We start from the raw sequence: 15,440 nt of genomic DNA on the forward strand, positions 1-15,440 counted from the left end.
CCGATAAGGGCCACAGTGTCAGCAGGTACAGTCTCCGTGTTAACAAGTCTTACTTCACGTTTAAAAAAGTCTAATCTACATGTTAACACTTCTCAACTCTATGTTAACAGATACAATCTCCGTGTTAACAAATCTCACCCCAGGCTAAGAGTTTCAATCTCGGTGTCTACAAATCTCACCTCAAGGTTAAGAAGTTCAATCTTCATGTTACCAAGTCTCACCTCTGTGTTATCAGGTGCAATCTCCATGTTACCAAATCCACAGGGGCGTGTCACTCTTAGAAACAGCGTTAGAAAGACATCTAGGTTTATAGACCCTACCCTAGTACTATATATAGTACTAGGGTAGGGCCTGTATACCTAGATGTCTTTCTAACGCTGTTTCTAAGCGTGACACGCCCCTTTGTGTGTTATCAGGTGCAATCTCCATGTTACCAGGTCTCACCTCTCTGTTATCAGGTGCAGTCTCCATGTTACCAAGTCTCACCTCTGTGTTATCAGGTGCAATCTCCATGTTACCAAGTCTCACCTCTGTGTTATCTTCTATCTATGTTTAGACGTTTCACCTATCAGTAACCAGGAGCAGTCTTCATGTCAACAAGTCCCTCCCAATGATAAAGACTCCCCTCCCTATAATATAAAGCCCCACTTATATGTTGACAGGTAAAATATACTGTAATAATGTGTTTAGGATGTCAACTTAAGTGGTGTGGTGGTCGAGCTGGCTAAGGCGCCAGGCTAGTGATCCTGCGAGCTTGAGGTGCCGGGATCGAGCCCACCTGTGACCGGGTGTAAAAACCTTGGAGTCAACTTTGCTTGCAGACTCTCTCAGTGTTGTCACAACCCCTAGTGTACAGTACACAACCCTGTGCACTTAAAAGAACCCACGAATCCGTTGGTATATGACCAGATGGTGGCCACATGAATACGTGCAAACACCTAGTTCCGGGTACAGCAACGTGCAGTAAACTTGGACAAAATACTGTGACTACGTGTCCCCATGCACCCAGCTGTGAATGGGTACCTCGTAAGGTTGGGAAATCCACATTAACTCGGTGCGCCTAGTGGCTGCAAGAGTTGTATGATCCCCAGGGAGTTGAGATTGATAATACATTGTGCTGTTTGAGACACATTCAATGATCGAGGGAAAAACAAAGCGCCTTTGAGCAGGTGGATATTGGCGCTATACAAATATATATAAACAAACAACAAACTCACATAAGACAAGTTTAGAAATATGTTAAAATCGTAACCGGAATGCATATTTGGAGTGTTCTATCTATACACATGTACGTTTAATGTCTAAACGCATGAAATGAACTATCGCATGAAATTCTAAACAATGCCTTATAATCAAATCGAAACATGTCTAAATGAAGTACCCTAAAAACATTCGGTTATATCAAAGCCCTAAAGATGTTAAGATCCTAAACATGTTTAGACCCTAGAGGTCTAGAGTTAGGGACAGGGGATTTCGGTTTGTGTTTATGACACATTTCTTCACGTCAACAAATCGAACCAAGTGATTGACAAAGCTGATGTTGACGATGGCTAAGTCAATAATGTTCCAGACATCACGACGTCCTGTAAATAATCGAGCGTGGTCCTCAATCTCCAGTGATTGTAATGTTCATGTCCCCGACAGTAATGCATCGAAGAGCCTGATGCGCTTATCTCCACACTTTAGAGTGAGTGAGTGAGTGAGTGAGTGAATGGGTGAGTTGGGGTTATCACAAACATGACAGGACAAACAATATAGATGAAGAATTGGATGAAGATGACGGGACAGGATCTTGTACTTCCTTCACCAACTTAACAGGTCCAGTCTTCACCTTAACAGGTTAGATCTCATGTTAACAGATCCGATCTCTATGTTGACCGGTTTCAGTATTACTAAGTACGATTTCAGTGAGTGAGTGAGTTTTACACCGCACTCAACAATATTCCAGCTATATGGCGGTCTGTAAATAATCGAGTCTGGACCAGACAAGCAAGTGATCAAGAGTATGAGCATCGATCTACGCAACTGGGATACAGTGACATGTGTCAACCAAGTCAGCGAGCCTGACCACTCAATACGGTTAGTCGCTTCTTGCGACAAACATGGGTTACTGAAGATCAATTCTATCCCGGATCTTCACGGGTGACGATTTCACTGTTAACGAATTCGATTGCATGTTAAAAAGTCACTTCACAATCCAGGTTTTACAATTACACAACACTGTATCCTGAGGCGTTTTAAAAGCTTCACTGTTTCTTTGAAGCAGGATTTGTATTTCTCGAGCTTCAAGTCAGTATAATTCTTTATTACCCATATGGTGAAACATAACCAGTGTCCATTCGTCACCACTCGCCCCTTTCCGTGACCTGTCCCGGAATAACACGAGTGGGTCACGAATGAACCAGTGTCATATACATCATGTGTGCACATATCACTTTGCCCAGCAACCATTGTTTCTGTATTTCGTCGTCTGTGATGTCATTAAACAATTGAACATGACGTCAATGAAGAGGGCCGTCACGCTTGCTTACCGTGTTTTACTGCACAAATGTACATGAATAAATTGGATAATAAAATAATTATTACACTCGAGCAAATGTGCCATATGACTTATACGAAACTCGTGCAAAATTATGCATTGCCCTCGCAAGTACAAAATCTCACACTCGTTTCGTATGACACACTTGCTCGAATAATAAACTCTATTTATCCTGACTCTTTATCGTATCTCGCAGCCTGATACGATCACGACTGGACTTACAAACAGTTATATATTTTCATGTATTTATTATTTAAAACTATTTCAGTATATGAAAATAGGCAAAGTAGCTTAAAAGAAATCTACTGTGCAACCAAAGATTTCATAAACTCAGGGCTATTTTGTTAATACAAAATATTTCTTTTAATGAGAAATGACTATTTATTGAAATAATAATATATATATTTTGTTGTTGCAGGGTTATTTATCTGTAGTTACCATCCATTCTGCTTTGATACGATACCTGCACATGAAACCTTTAACGATCTTATTAACACCAGGTCAGGCGTTTATGAGTAAGCGAGTAATGCAATACGCCGCGTATCAATATTCCAGTAGTGAGACACGAGAAGTGTGCTTCCCACATTGTATCATGTTGGGGAATCGAACTCGTGTCTTTGGCGTGACGAGCGAACGCTTTAACCGCTAGGCTACCCCCACGGCCACCGTGTCAGGTGTCTATGGGTTAGCAAGTAATGTTTTAAGCAGCGTTTAGCAATATTCCAGCAATAACACGGCGGGGGTCACGAGAAGTGCAAGCTTCCCACATTGTATCATGTTGGGGAATCGAACTCGTGTCTTTGGCGTGACGAGCGAACGCTTTAACCGCTAGGCTACCCCCACCGCCACCGTTTCTATGACTCCCTGCCCCTTTGATGATGACACAGTCGGTATCGGTGTTTACAAATGACACACATTTAGCTTGGTCGCACATCTTCCGGTAGAACACGGATATATGTATATGTTTACACAGGGGCGTGCCACGCTTAGAAACAGCGTTAGGAAGACATATAGGTATATAGACCCTACCCTAGTACGTCACGCTTAGAAACAGCGTTAGGAAGACATATAGGTATATAGACCCTACCCTAGTACGTCACGCTTAAAAACAGCGTTAGGAAGACATATAGGTATATAGACCCTACCCTAGTACGTCACGCTTAGAAACAGCGTTAGGAAGACATATAGGTACATAGACCCTACCCTAGTACGTCACGCTTAAAAACAGCGTTAGGAAGACATATAGGTATATAGACCCTACCCTAGTACTTTATGACCCTACCCTAGTACTATATAGTACTAGGGTAGGGTCTATATACCTATATGTCTTCCTAACGCTGTTTCTAAGCGTGACACGCCCCTGTGTATGTTTATACACATACAGTAGTGTGGTTCCTGACAGAATGTGACCTGTCTCTATTTACTTTAAACACTGCTGCCACCACCATTACTACCACCGCCAGATGGCTGGAACATGTACTGAGTATAAGGTTAAGTAGCCTACAAACCACGCCACAGTTACCACCGCCGTATGACTGGAATTTGTTCTGAGTACAGCGTTAAGTAGCACACAGTCCTACTTTACCTATAGTACATCGGCAGGAAGGCGTGGCATATTATTTGGAAATGAGGTTAAAAATGTAAAACATATTATTCATGGCTTTCCAGATCACGCTGAGTTCCCGCGCCCCCATTATAGATGCTTCGGACGTGGTTATTAGGTCAGTGTGTCATATACAATGTATCACGTTTCACACAGCTTAAGGTCCGGAAATATATTCTCAAATCTTTGCAGCGTCTGTGGCCGTGCTTCCTTTCCTAATTACGCCGATTCCGGAAGAGCATATGTTGTGAACAAGTTATGACACTCAACAAAAATACACCTTAGTTAGGTCTGTTGTTAAAAGATGGCGGTGCCATTACTTTAACGTATATTCTTCATATGTACTGCATGCACGCAGGGTCATCTTTTGTGCACACTCACAGCCCCATCCCCTACTCCCATCATCCCGTCCCCTCTCTGTCCGCCTGCACCTATTTCCGTGTGGTATGTACGTGGAACACCCGGAAGATCAATAATGTGTAGTCGTCAACCGGCGTTGTCACGCCCACCCTTCCGCCCCAGCCAAGTACACGGCCGCGCCCTTTTCTCTCTTGATGATAGTATGAACATCCATACACTGATTCCACGCCATTCATACACTGCTTCCACCACCATTCACCCACTGCTTCCCACTGCATCCACCACCATTCACCCCCTGCTTCCACTACCATTCACCCACTGTTTCCACTACCATTCATCCACTGCTTCCATCCACCATTCACCCACTGCTTCCACCGCCATTCACCCACTGCTTCCACCACCATTCACCCACTGCTTCCACCACCATTCACCCACTGCTTCCACCACCATTCACCCACTGCTTCCACACCATTCACCCACTGCTTCCACCGCCATTCACCCACTGCTTCCATACCATTCATTCACCCACTGCTTCCATTCATCCGCCCATTCATCCCCGCTTTTCCATACCATTCATTCACCACCATTCCATACCATTCATCCACTGCTTTCCATACCACCATTCACCCACTGCTTCCATACCATTCATCCATTCATTCATCCACTGTTTCCACTGCTTCCACCATTCATTCCACTGCTTCCATACCATTCATCCACCGCTTCCATACCATTCATCCACTGCTTCCATACCATTCATCCACTGCTTCCATACCATTCATCCACCGCTTCCATACCATTCATCCACCGCTTCCATACCATTCATTCACTGCTTCCATTCCATTCACCATTCATCCACTGCTTCCATACCATTCATCCACCATTCATCCACTGCTTCCATCCATACCATTCATCCACTGCTTCCATACCATTCATTCACTGCTTCCATACCATTCATCCACTGCTTCCATACCATTCACCCACTGCTCCCATGCCATTCATTCATCAGTGCCACTAATCATTTGTTGAACTGCTTATAGACTCTAGTCACTGAAACTTTCAAAATGTAACTGCAAAGCCATTTTATTTATATTTCCAGAATTGCCAACCTTACCACACTTATACTGTCCTAAAAACCTTCACAAATGAACATGTTTCTAATAAAAGAAAACGTCACCATAAAAAAATCCTCAAGAACATCTTACTCCTTGGGCAATAACCAATCATGATGACGACATTTATCAGTGATAATAAATTCCGCGTGATTACAGTAACACCACAACCTGTATTTATCAAACTGTGTCAGTACGCATTCACATGTCAGAAACCTGAACCCGTTGATACGACTAGCGTTTTGCGTTACACCCTGACAACCGGGTTGTAGCAAGCGACGTGCACGCGGCGGACATATAAATAATCAGGTCACGTGGTATCTGATATTCATTTCGACATCAGCTGTGTTTGCCAGCGGAGTTATTACAAGGGCTGTGCCGAAGGTAGGACGCTCGGCCTAGATCAAGGTAGTTTGGCATTCAAAACCTTTTTTTCAGGTGATGGAAGTAAGACGTATATAGTGTTTGTTTGTATATACGACGTCATGTAATCCAACCAATATCGTTAAGCACAGCAAAACAGTTTACGTTTTGACAAACACAGATAGAATTGTGTTCTATTTATATACTGAAATAAACCTACACCTGTTATTTAGTGAATGTTATTTGTCCTACTTTATATAGGAATACATTTTGTGTTATTTTAATCGTTACTGTTTTCTTATAAATGATGCTACTGGTCAGCAGATATTCAAGACTGATTACATGATATAATCGTAACATTGTATGCTGTTTAACGCCGCGCTCTGCAATATTCTAACGATATGGCGCCAGTCTATAAATACTAGAGTAGACCAGACAATCCCGTGACTGATGAAATATCATGAGCACAAATCACAAAATACGACTACTCGATCCAGAGAGTTGTCTCTTACGACAAACAGGGATTGATGGTGACTTGCATTATTACTTGATATTCTCACGAGTCTATATCCCGTCAGTGTTCTCATAATTATCTATATACATCCGGGTCGAATATTCCTGATAGAGTTTTCATACAAACGAGGAAGCTTTGTATTCGTGTAGCTATATAAACTGCTATCCTTTTAGGTGAACACTGATTGTTAAACTTTTTTCATCATAAATCGTAAATATTTCTTATATTTAATGTACTTATTTAATTTATTTTACCACTGTAGTTTACTGAAACGTAACAGTATTCTTATGGTTCTGTTACATGACATGCATTCGGGGAAAATGGACACTTCTAATAATTTCATCATAAATCTTATATTTGTAATTTATTTAATGTTTTTACCACGGTATAGTCGCAGAGACTGAAAGTCCTTCACTCTTTTAAGTGTGTTGCTACAGCAATGTGTCACTCCGGATTGAACAATGACTGCGATAAAAAGTACTGTTATTTTACAGGCCAGATATGCCAACGACCTCAATGAAAGTCTATATGTTATTGAGTCTGCCCCAACGGAGGTATTTATAACTATGCAGGCCCCACCGTGTCAGCGGGTTACGTTGCACGTGATACTACCTGCATCTCTCTGAATACTTACGTCAGCTGTTGTAAAGTACAAGTTGTTGTTTATGGGTTTGATGGTGTTTATAAGCAATGGAATGTAAACATACCTCCAATAGAGCGGCACAGGTGCAGACTGTTTGAACAGGAACCACCTCAAGATGCTGATCAAGGTTAGTAATTGTTTAAAATTAAATGGGTTCATATTTCGTGTTGCTGCTAGTAAAGTGGTCGGCTGATGCTGTTATGTGAATCAGAGGCGATGAGGTGGCCTAGTGGTTTAAGTTCTCGCTCGTCAAACACCCGGTTCGATTTCTACATGGATGCAATGCGAGAAGCCTTTTCTGTGTCTGTCTTCCGTCGTGATATTGATGGAATATTGCTAATGGAGGTGTAAAATAATATTCACTCGCGTAAGAGAGTCTTAACAATGAAATAAACTTGTCGATTTCAATATCGCAACAAATTACCCATACTAAACTCATACATTATATGATTATTATTGAGCCTGTTATTTAGACTCAATACAATTGTATATACACGTATACCCACTTAATGACAAGATTAAAGTATAATTGATACAATGAACTTGATTGAAGATATGTTTGTTGATTTTTACCGTTTCACTATTCCATCTTTTATACCTCGTCACCTAAGCTGTACCTGTCATGATGGTTCTTAGAATATTCGTTTGTGTTGACTTTGATAAGGGCATGTCTGTTTGTTTGTATAAAAGTACGTTGTCAGGATATCAGCTTGATTTCTTCAAGTCCTTATCTGTTTTCACAGAATACGTCTCTAATTTGAATTCCGCGAAACCTGTGATTGTGGGTTCGACGCGATCATATTTCTAGGTTATCAGCACCATAACGACCTCATGGGTTTCACAAAAATGGTAAAAGTCTGAGATCTGTATCACTTCGGGCTTTCCTGCCACATTCATCTCTCGCGTCGGTGTATAACTACAATTCTGTTAAAACCTCGTTCAACCCAACTGAGTGACTCATATCTACACTATAAGTCTTTGATCTAACGTTGTCAACCCCCAATGGAAATTCTCATGGTGGCATGGAACACAAGTCATTGACCACAGCTTTTGCTCTAGTAACTGTGTACCAACTGTTTCACGTGCTACGTGCCGAACACGAGATTCAGTCACACTTCACCATTATCTATCGCAGATTAGACAATATGTTATTCAATGTGGCAGTTTTTACCTGGCTGCCGTCGGAGATTGTGGCGGAGAGTTTCAAAGGCAGCTGTCAATGCTTGTAGGGTAAAGCCTATTGAACATTGAAATGGTGTTATCTGCTCCCGTGACTTCAGTGATATGAGAGTCATTATTACTGCTCTGACATTTATTGGCCTGTTTTGATGTCTTTTTAAGGAGGTTCACAACATACATTGACACGGGCCCCGGACCTCGGACTTGGCCCCGCTTTCTGAGAACCTGGTATATTGTTTACCTATGAGTATTATTGTGTTGTTATGACTCTATATAGTGCATGAATACAATATATTAAACTTCGTGGCAGCTACACTTAACAGGGGCTGACTCCATATATATACTGACACAGGGCTAAATAGTAGGGGAGACTATTGAGGGGGAAATAACTATTGCGACAGCGATAGTCTATTGCGACATGTTATTGCCACAGCGATAGTCTATTGCGACCAACTATTGCAACACTATTGCAATAGATTTTTTTTCTTCTTGAATTGTCTCATTTGAAGTCATTTCCCAAATGAATGTATAGTTTATATGAAATAAAAACAGGTTGAAGAAGTTTCAGTCTCTTTTTAACAACTGACAAGAAACTTGAAACCCAGATCAAGTAAACAGTTAAAACATAAACTCAGTGAAGCTGCAAGACTGCACCCAAACATCCTGTATTTTGCAATATGCATATATCAACGGAAGTCAATTACTAAACTATCGATAGTCACACATGGTATGGATGCATCGATAGGTTTTCGTTTCTACCATCGATTAATTGCCATTGGTGTAGTGGTTAGAGCGTCCGCCCGGAGAGCGGAAGGTCGCGGGTTCGATCCCCGGCCGCATCATACCAAAAGACGTTAAAATATGGTTCTTGTTGGTCTCGGAGTCAGTATGGTGTGTCTGAGTGGGGTATTCATGCTTCACTGTGGCATGGTATCTCAGTGGGCTAGCACTATAAAACCAGCTTAAGTCTGGGCTAGTACAAACAGCCGCACATACACACACATACGCATGCACGTCTTCATATGAGCGAAATATTCTCAAGCACGACGTTAAACCCAATTTCACCTCACCTAATTGCCATTGGACACTCAAAAAATTGCAATCCATCAATAGTTCGATGCATTGTTACAACCCTAATACAGATCAGATGCATCGATAGTTTTTCGTTTCTACCATCGATTAATTGCCATTGGAGACTCAACAATTGCAATCCATCGATAGTTCGATGCATCGTTACAGCCCTACTAAGTATAGTCACACTGACATTACCGTAAACCCTCGAGACTGATGTTTCTGTTTCATGAAGCGAGCTAAGGTGATTTGAGGTTGGACGAAAGGTGAGGTTTGGTAAAATGGACTTTAATTTAACGTCATACCTAAGAGTGAGTGAGTATGGTTTTACGCCGCTTTTAGCAATATTCCAGCAATAACGCGGCGGGGGGACACCAGAAATGAGCTTCACACATTGTACCCATGTTGGGAATCGAACCTGGGTCTTCGGCGTGACGAGCGGACGCTTTAACCACTAGACCATCCCACCCGCTCTCGTACCTCAGAATATTTCGCTCATATGACGACGTGCATGCGTATGTCTGTGTAATTGCTTGTACTAGCCCAGACTTAAGCTGTTTTTTTTTATTGTGCTAGCTCCGGGTTAGAATATTGATCTTCAGTAACCCATGCTTGTCGTAAGAGGCGACTAACGGGATCGGGTGGTCAGGCTCACTGACTTGGTTGACACATGTCATCGGTTCCCAATTGCGCAGATCGATGCTCATGCTGTTGATCACTGGATTGTCTGGCCAGACTCGATTATTTACAGACCGTCGCCATATAGCTGGAATACTGCGGCGTAAAACTAAACTCACTCACTCACTTTTAGTAATTATTAATCAAACACATGTAATATTCCCAGAGGATTAACTACATCATAATAGAATGACAATATCGGCTTCACAACGGCTGCCATGGTGGGTGTGCTTTTAATCACATGAACTTGATAAATGAGCGTTTGTTTCTGGGAGTTGATTGCAGCATGGGGGACGGAGTGGGTATTCAAGGTGTTGCCCAGTATTGCTACTTTTATTTTGGTACAGGAAGCTGAGTTTCTGCAAGCATCACTCAGTAATGGTTTCGTGGCATCAGCCTTTCATTTCAGTTGTCAGCTTATGAACCTACGGTCTGTAGGTATATGCTGGAAAATGTACCGTTAATATATTATATTTGGGATGACGCTTTGTTTCTTACGAAATTTGGTACTTTTGGTGGTCGAGTCCCATCCGGGTTTCAAGCCACCACTCTCAGAATCAGTCACTCAAAGCCAGCCATTTGACCCTCTCAGTCACCGGATCTTCAACAAACATGTAAGTCAGACGACTGGTAGTCTAGACCATATAACCTTGAAATTGTAAACTGGCATGGCTCCCATGAGCGAAAGCTAAATGCACAATGCCTTCATGATAATGTTCAAGTGTAACATTTGATCTACTTGGGATCACACTTTCATAGTAACGTACCAAATCTAGTATTATTTTTTTATTTATTCATTTATTATTATTTATTTTTTTATTTATTTATTTAAAAAAAAATAAATAATAAATTATTTTTTATTTAAAAAAAAAAAATTTGCGGGGGGTCGAACACAAACTGCAAGTAAGACTGCATCATACTTTAAGATAAATATTACCAAATTCGAAATGACTGATAACCAAATCATCAATATTGTCTTTAGCTGTGAATCGTTTCTTGGAAACAAAAATGGTTCACTGAAACAATATTCTAAGTTGCAACAAACACACAAAAGGAATTTCGATATATTACAATTTCTTGAAGGAAAGGTTCATTCGATTTTAATCCAATTACTTAAACGATTAAGACACTGAATATATGGATGTTCTACTCTCTGTCATCATTGTCAAGTGCACCAGTTCAGAGATCATCTCTAGTTGCCCCAGTCTTGAAGACAAACATGAACCTGATTTTGTTTGTTGTTTAACGCCGCACTAGGCAATACTCCAGCTATGTGGCGGTGGTCTGTAAATAATCGAGTCTGACAATCCAGTGATCAACATCATGAGCATCGATCTACGCATTTGGGATACGATGACATGTGTCAACCTAGTAACCGAGACTGACCAGCCGATCCCGTCAATGGCGTCTTACGACAAGCATGGGTTACTGAAAACCAATTCTATCCCGGGTGCAATGGATTTGAAGAACATTCAAACTCAATCTCCTTTTATAGAAAAATAGAAAAATAGAAAAAGTTGTAAATTCCAGGCTAATGGATCGTTTCTTTGAGCAAAATCTGCTTGATGTTTGCGGTTTTTATTGAGCTCCACCTACAATACCAAGAAAACCCTTGTTTTATAGGATCAACAGTCGATACGTGTCATCTGTATTCTTCTTAGACTATTAAATCTCCATTTTAGACTTCATAAACACATATCACACTTTTTAACCAACCAATCCTCTTTCAAGCTGGGAGTGGGGTGGTAGCCAAGTGGTTAACGCGTTAGTTCGTCATTCCTAAGGCCCGAGTTCGATTCCCTATATGAAAGGCATTTCGTTTGTTCTCCACTGTGATATTGCTGAAAAATTCCTACAAGCGGCGTAAAACCATACTCACTCGCTCATTCAGTCGACCCTTACTAACGTCTGTGAGGGTATTTATTAGGGCTGTGTATTGGCAAATAAACTGTATTCAATATATTGCGATTCAGGTACCCGTACTGCGATACATATCGCGATATATTGGGAACTTCAGTGTTTGACAGTGAGTGACACTAATTGTGCATGTCAATCCTATTTTCTACATTATAAATTCCTAAACATATACATATATGTATATGGTTCTGATAACAATAATCTCAAAATTAGGTTGCATAGTCAGGGTTTTATTTTATTTTTTATACAATTTAAAGTATTACAGTATGCCGTCTTGTCATTGAATAACGAATGAAAGTTTCTGTAGATTTTAATCTAAACCACAAAGATAATCACAAGAACTTCATATGTCTTTATCCGATATACCGGTTCTCGGAAAAAATATCGCAATACGTATCGTTTGAAAAGCGTATTGCGATATACCGGTAATACCGAGCAGTCATAGTGTTTAGGTTACATTTCGTGACGCAGAATGTCCCTTGTACCTTGTTTATGTGGATGTACTATGCCAACCAACAAGGCATCACACGGATGCACCGTACCGTGCAGCGATAACGAGGCCATAGAGGCGTTATAGAGGTCAGGCAGTCCAATATCAACCGTTTGACGCATCTGGGTTTCAACAGCTGTAGAGGACAAGAACGGATATAGCGGATGTTTAGGAAGGGTGCACTTTGTGATGTCATGATAACGCATAAGGATACAATTTCCTTTCATATCCCAAATCACCTTAAATACTTTATGCATGTACTATGTGAATATGCATGTGGGTGGGCATGCAGGCATGCGTGCGTGCGTTTGTATGGATGTCTGTCTGTGCCTGCGTGTATGTCAGTCTGTGTCTGCGCGTGTTGCATGTATGTATAAATTTCTGTGTGTACGTGTATTTCTATAGAGAGATATATGTGCCCGTTTGTGTTTTTGAGCCTGTCTGTTCCCATCCCAATGGTTATACATCACCTTGTAAACATGCATATTCATGAGTAACCTCTCCTAAGTTCGAATCCTAGTTTGGTATAATTATGTATATAGCTGTATAGGTTTGTCGGCACCACCCCATACACGTGCATTTCCCCAACGGTAAAATTCTGAGACCTGTATTACTCCGGGTTTTCGTCCCACATTAATTGGATACTCTGATGAAATTGAAATACCGTTCAAAGTGTCATTAACCCCGACTCACTCACTAACCCTTTCTCCCTGTCCACATCTTCATCTTTAGTGCAATCAATCAAACGTCCAGGTCAGTAGCACGGTTATTGGCAACTGTACGGTAGGAAATCGTTCTGCATTAGATGATGGATGGCAACTCACACCCACACATCCACATGCCAGGACCTTCCATCGAGGGGATAACGCAGACCAAAGTTACCAACAAAAAGAGCTTGGAACAAATTCTCCACGCGTGCCTAAAGTGGCGTCCAAATCCCTAGCCTCCATGCCAGTGTGCCCTTCTCTAGACTTACAACGCTTGTCCAATCCCTCGATTGGGGAGCATTCGAGGAACTCTTCATTTCTCATGTCCTGTCTGGCTTAAACATCTCAACCCACCTCACCCACCCCTCGCCCGTCTGGTTGTACTCATCCCCCGACTCCATCCCCCACCGTCTCTGTTCTCACTGACGATCCTCTGTAGTTCCCGATGCCAGCGTTCACAATGTCAGCCTAATCGATGTGGATAGAATTCAAGACTTTGGCTTTCCAATTAGGCTGCTATTTTCATCATGACTTACAATTCCAGTGGCACTCCAAAGCTTGGTCCATTTCTACAAAAGCTTTCAGACTTAACTATATGTCGGACCGAAAAGCATTGAACCCGCCACTGGATCCTATGAAATGGAAAACGGGACTTGTATGAGCTGCTCCGTATAGACTATCGAATTCCAATGATATAAATACAGACTTCTGTTTGTCCGACTACCAACAACCGACGTCCAGTCTTAAACCGTCCAGTAAATAATCCGATCGGACCTTTCTCACAGACCTGTCTGTGTCGTGTCCGAGGCAAGAGCAGAGGACACCGTTCACCATGTAGAGACAACAGCAGCGGAAACACTTCTTGATGTAAAGACGAGAACAATTGGTGCTCTTCGCAAATCTCTTGACGAAGGTAAGGATGTTCAGTAATAACCTTCACAGAAACCCCCTATAAAATAGTAGCGCTTTGCCTTTTCATAGATAGACACAGTTTACTTTATTAGCGCAAGCCACGAATGCCCTCCATAGGTTGATGAGGATGAAGATGACGGAGATCTATATTTGCTGAACTGTATCTCACGCAGGCCTTTTACGAAAGGTTTCAGACAAAAAATTCCCTATAACCTGATAGTTATTTTTCTCTTTCAAACAATAACTTAATACGTTTAGATTGATGCTTATAATAATAATATTTTAAAAGGGGTATACGCTTTCCGAAAGTGTAAGTGTGACCACATCAGAAGTAATTGGACCTCATCTTCAGCATTATTTCGTTACATTTACTACACAGTCGACCTGTCTCCATAGATAATATGTGAGATGACATTCTTGACATTCTTAACCATCCTACGATTCATTGTTTATCACTTTTAAATACTCCTATTGTTTCAGTATTTTATAGAATCCGGTGCAATATTCAATATAGATACAGTATGTATGAACTGTCCAATTGACCCTGTCAAAAAGATGAATATTTATCACACAATTGTTGTCTGAATATAGGTGTAAATATCGGAAGAATAACTTGCGACGGATTTAGCCAAATATATTCAAAACCATTGAGAGATAAGATCGTCCTTACTTCACTAAGCCACTATAAAGACGTTTCAGTGCCATATGGTAAACAGCTTGTAAACACATTTTTTCTGAGCTAATGAATTAAACCAAACTTTTTACCATTTGAAGTATGGGTTGATAATTGATAGCAATCTACCTGTCTCCCTAAGTCATGGCTTTTACTTATGTTATCTTTCATGCCCATCACCGGTTGAAGAAATTATCTATGCACATGTTCAATACATTCAGCTTATGACCAAACTCTAATTTGTTTACATAGTTGATCACTTGATGAGGAAAAATATCCCACACAAGTCTAGAAAATGTGACAAGTCTAGATTAAAAATGAAGAAGGTCTCTGGGCTCCTTTTTATTGTATTTATGATTTTAATGTAAAACCTTTTTATTTTCTGTAAAATATGTTCATTTCAGAAACTAGCTGTTAGTCTAGTATATATCGTATGCAAACCCTCTCACAGACCAGCCGATTATTCCCATGTCATCGGTAATTAGAGCATTGCATCCTCCACACCAAGTCCCTATATTGTTGGACTATATAATAAAACTCTAAACCGTCAATAAAAATCTCATGAAAAGGAATCTGAAACCGGGACAAGTTTACAGGCTAGTGATTGTAAACCAGACGCTGACATATGTCATCCCAAAGTACGCCACTATCTTATACGATGAAATTACAAAGAAGACGTCGA

General features: G+C 41.0%; 1 protein-coding gene across 2 annotated transcripts in view; it reads left to right on the forward strand.

Moving 5' to 3' along the window:
• Positions 1–5,920: 5,920 nt before the first annotated feature.
• The window catches only part of LOC124255049 (inositol hexakisphosphate kinase 1-like), a 50,471-nt gene continuing 40,951 nt past the window's right edge, over positions 5,921–15,440 (forward strand). Inside the window, exon 1 of one of the 2 annotated variants that reach the window (XM_046688889.1) lies at positions 5,921–5,995. The gene's annotated coding sequence lies outside the window, so the exon portion shown is untranslated. Of the gene's footprint in view, positions 6,020–15,440 lie in introns of both variants that reach the window. The other variant, XM_046688887.1, reaches the window with a different exon arrangement.

The sequence above is a fragment of the Haliotis rubra genome, unplaced genomic scaffold, assembly GCF_003918875.1.
Source record: "Haliotis rubra isolate DU_JTF1 unplaced genomic scaffold, ASM391887v1 Scf59, whole genome shotgun sequence".
In the NCBI taxonomy this organism is placed as follows: Eukaryota; Metazoa; Mollusca; class Gastropoda; order Lepetellida; family Haliotidae; genus Haliotis; species Haliotis rubra.